Source organism: Triticum urartu, chromosome 3A (assembly GCF_056163025.1).
Source record: "Triticum urartu cultivar PI428250 chromosome 3A, HENAU_Tu73, whole genome shotgun sequence".
Classification (NCBI taxonomy): Eukaryota; Viridiplantae; Streptophyta; class Magnoliopsida; order Poales; family Poaceae; genus Triticum; species Triticum urartu.
Window position 1 is genome coordinate 454,862,350 of NC_141875.1, and position 4,987 is coordinate 454,867,336.

A 4,987-nucleotide genomic window follows, 5' to 3' on the forward strand; every position below is an offset into this window, starting at 1 on the left:
TGCATGGGTCTTCGTATAACGCGTCTCAGTCCAACCTATGTGGCGCAGGATGGAACCGACCCATGAGTCCTCATGTTGACCCACTACAACTAGAAATGATGTGCCCACCACACCACACACGCAATCGGCCACTGAGAAAATAAGCATATACAGTAGTACAATGTTATACGTGAAAGTTAATTGCAGGGTGCATCCAAAAATATTTTTTTGCATTGTGAATGTTTATATATTCTCCTTAAATATTAGTCATGGGAAAGAGAAACGAAGGGCATATCTCTCCTTGTCTCCACCGGACACCCCCTCTTTCTACACCACTTTCACGTACGCACATAAACTATCTCTCGGCCCTCTAAAAGTATGCATGCCCACGACACATTCATGCGTGACGGTCACTATATTTCAAGCTAAAGCACTATAAGGTCACTGTACTTCAGAATATGCTCATTACGGTCACCGTATACATTCTCGTGGTGATCATACGGTATCTAGCTCACGATGCGTCTCTGTATTTTCTTGATGACACTGACGGACTTTGCATTTGATGCGTGCTCCGTATTTTGCTGACAACACTTACGGTCATTGTATTTGAAGCGAAAGCACAATATGGTCACTGGACTTCAGAATAAGGTCATCACGGTCACCACATACGTTTTGTCGTGCTAACCAACATGTGGTTGGATGGTTAAGAGGACAGTGGTTTCTCGAGCCCACCAGGGTTAAAGTCCCAGTGCTCGCATTTATCCTGGGTTAATTTCAGTATTTTCTGACAATGTGCGTTCAGTGGGAGGAGACGTTCCACTCGACTACGAGGCACCTATGGTGACTTCGTAAAATCTCAAGATCATATGTTGGCTCACTCTCTCGAAGGTGCTCATAGGGGTAGGGTCTGCGTGTGTGTGCTTATAGCGGTGAGTGCTTGCGTGTATATATGAGCCCTTGCGTCTGTACCATGTTCAAAAATACATTTCATGATTATACGGTCACTGGCTCACCCGTACAACTCCGTATTTTGTTGATGACACAATCAATTGACCAGTCAAACGTTCCATGTGGCGCGTAACCGTGGGGTCCACCTATCAGCCCATATATGAAAGAAAGATATGGTAGTTTGAGTCTGTACTGTGTTAATAAAATACATTTTAGGGTGATCATACGGTCACTGGCTCACCATACAGCTCCGTAATTTGTTGATGACACGATCAATTGACCAGTCAAACGGTCCGCATTTAGCAGCGCACATTACCATAGGGCCCACTTGTCATCGCGTATATGAAGGACAGAAATGGTAATAAATTAGTGGTCGGTGGGTACTCGAAGTCGTGAGACCTCTGGTTGGCAGTCGCCGGTGGTGGGGGCGCGTTGATTGGGCGGTGGGGGCGCGTTGATTAGGCGGTGGGGTGGGGATCGCAAGAGAAAAAGCTCGACGCGGGGGGGCTAGAGGGATGGCCGGTGCAGCGGCGGACCGGCGGTGGGGAGTGGTTTTGGGGCGGGCGGGGCGGTGGGGCAGCGCGGGCCGGACGCAGGCGCCGGGGGGCGGTGGTGGCTGGCGGCTCATGAGGGTGGAGTTTGATGATAAACTGCAGGCCCTTGATTTCGTATCCAACGGCTGGAAAATCTAATGACCAGAGATGAAAAAGTCAGTCGACTGACGTGTAGCCTCACCCCGCACGTACACATGCACGCACGCAAGACACGCACGCATGCAGGCATGCAACACTGACACGTACACATAACGAACACACGCACACATGCAGGCGTGCAACATTGACACGTACACATAACGAACACACGCACACATGCAGGCGTGCAACACTGACACGTAGACATGCACTCATGAACACACGCACGTACGCGCACATGCATGCAACACTGAAACGTACCCTTGCACGCACGCAACAGTCGCACGCCAGCATGCACACGCACACGACGCAAGACACACGCTCAACCTATACATGCATGCACCCTTTGTTAACGACATGGATTGTTATGGGTATTAATCAATCTTATCTATGATAAGCAGAACATTGATGTTTGTAGCGGTCTTTATGAATCACAATGTATCGAACGGGCTATCAACATAGTAGCCTTATCTACATGAAAAGGATGATGTCACACTCAATGAACAATCATCGGTTTATGAAATGCCCGCTTCTGACCGCCCTGGCCCACCAAAGGTTCCCCTGTTGTGCACTGCCTGCGTTGGGTCACTGACATGCAGGCCATGTACCCAAAGAGCCCACACGTCAGTGGAAGAACTGCGCGGTGTCCTACGTCAGAGTCGAGGGCGCCACTCGCTGCACGCCCGGCTGAACACGCCTCCTTGCGGCATCCAAACGCCTCCATGAAACTCGCCTGTGTGGAAGCCGATAAACCCGCTCTGGACACACGTCCGTTCATGACCGGGCCGACATTAAACGCAGCGCTGGCCGAGCTCCTCCCTTCCATCGTCTATTTAATCTCCTATTTAAACGAGGCCAAACGCCAGCCAAGAATCGCACACCTCCGCCGCTCCCCAATCTCCCCCTTCACCATTTTGTCCACTCTTACAATGGCTTGCGAAGAGTAGTTATTCCACACAAGCCATTTGTCTAGGTTTGTATCTCTCACACACACCCACGTAGGTGGGGGACGTGCACGAAGAGAAGAGGTGCACGCACAACGCACGTACTCCCGTCTCTTTCCCAACCACACCCGCGCGGGTACACGGTGGATCTCATTTCTGTACAAAAAGGCAGCCCACGTGGTAATTTGACTGTGTACTGGTTGTCCACTTGGTGGAGGGAAGATCGTCTACCACGGGTGAACAAACAAATTGCGACTTGATGTGTTATGTTAAAAAAAGAGGCAAATCATGTGGGGCCTACCTTAGAGGCAAGGCTCTATACACTGGAGTACTTTTGATGTGTCCTGTCAACTCGCAGAATGAGGAGAAGCTTGCTTAGTACACCGTATCCCCTGCCCACGGGCGTGGTGGCTCGCAGGATGAGGTGAAGCTTGCTTACTAGTAGTAGTATTGTATGCCTTACGCCCGCTCCCTCGCCCACGCGCGAGGTGGCTCGCGGGATGAGGAGAAAATTTTACTATTCCCTCTATTTACTCCTCATCCCTACTACCTTGGTTAGAGAGATTATCATATTGTTTGGAATATATATGTCCTTTAGTACTCCCTCCATTTACTTATACAAGACCACTATGAAAAATACATTTTGCATCTATACAAGGCCACAAATAGTAATCAAGACAAAAGTTACTACTCCCTCCTTTCCAGTTTATGGCTCAATTTCAAAATCTCTCCAACCAAGGTAGACGGTGAGTGGTCGAATTAATTTCATACTCCTAGTTTGCAAAAGTAATTAGTATGCTCGTTTTTCTCAAGAAGTTATGTTTACCGAGTGTCAGTGTCAAAACCGGCGGATCTCGGGTAGGGGGTCCCGAACTGTGCGTCTAAGGCGGATGGTAATAGGAAGCAGGGGACACGATGTTTTACCCAGGTTCGGGCCCTCTTGATGGACGTAAAACCCTACGTACTGCTTGATTTATTCTTGATGATATGAGTAGTACATGAGTTGATCTACCACGAGATCGGAGAGGCTAAACCCTAGAAGCTAGCCTATGGTATAATTGTATGTTGTCCTACGGACTAAAACCCTCCGGTTTATATAGACATCGGAGAGGGTTAGCGTTACACAAGGTCGGTTACAAAGGAGGAGATATCCATATCTATATTGCCTATCTTGCCTTCCACGCCAAGTAGAGTCCCATCCGGACACAGGACGGAGTCTTCAATCTTGTTTCTTCATAGTCCAACAGTCCGACCGCAGGATATAGTCCAGCTGTCCGGAGACCCCCTAATCCAGGACTCCCTCAATAGCCCCTGAACCAGGTTTCAATGACGATGAGTCCGGCGCGCAGTGTTGTCTTCGGCATTGCAAGGCGGGTTCCTCCTCCGAATACACCATGGAAGAATTTGAATACAAGGATAGTGTCCGACCCTGCAACATAAGTTCCACATACCACCATAGAGAGAATAATATTTCTACAAATCTAATCTGCTGACACGTTTTGGCAACATGACATCACGCCATGGCCTGGTGATTACTCGAACCGTTTCTCTTTAACCAGCCCTGCACATAACGCGAGGCAGTTTCTTGACACGTCTTGTCAAAGCAGAGATCGTGTTCCCCTTATTACGGGATCCTCATCAATACGGACGTGGGTAACCCAACCGTGCTTAGGACTCCTAGATTTTAGGCAAGTCCCAAACGGCCATGAGGAGGACGCTTGATATTCACCCTCTTTATAAAGGGACAAGGCTTTTACTTTTTCCCTCTCGTGCTCAATCGAATCCTTCCCCCGCCTCGAGTTCTAACACCCAAAGCCCGGGTCAGGTGCTTCGGACCTTCAATCATGTCCGGATCCATCCTTCAGGGCCAATGGATGCCTTCCTCCGTCACGGAGGAGGACATCAAGAAGTTGAGGGAGGCCAGATACCTGACCGCCGAAATTCCGCATAGGCTTCCCACCCGAGGGCAGGTCATCCCTACTCCCGAACCCAACGAGAGTGTTGTGTTCGTCTCCCACTTCCTTCGAGGACTAGGCCTCACTCTGGATCCCTTTGTTAGGGGTCTTATGTTCTATTATGGGCTGGATTTTCACGATCTAGCCCCAGATTCCCTCCTTCACATCTCGTCATTCATTGTCGTTTGTGAGGCCTTCCTCCACATTACCCCTCACTTCGGCCTGTGGCTCAAGACCTTTGATGTGAAGCCGAAGATGGTCGAGGGGCAGCATGCAGCGTGCGGAGGTGCTCTAATAAGCAATATTGTCGGCGCTCCATGGCCGAAGGGTTCCTTTCCAGAGGTGTCCATATTATGGCAGCGGGAGTGGTTTTACGTCATAGCTCATCGAAGTGCCAAGTGGGTAGCTGCCCCCACTTTTCGCTCGGGCCCTCCACCACAACTGATGTCATGGATTAGCAGGGGGCTGA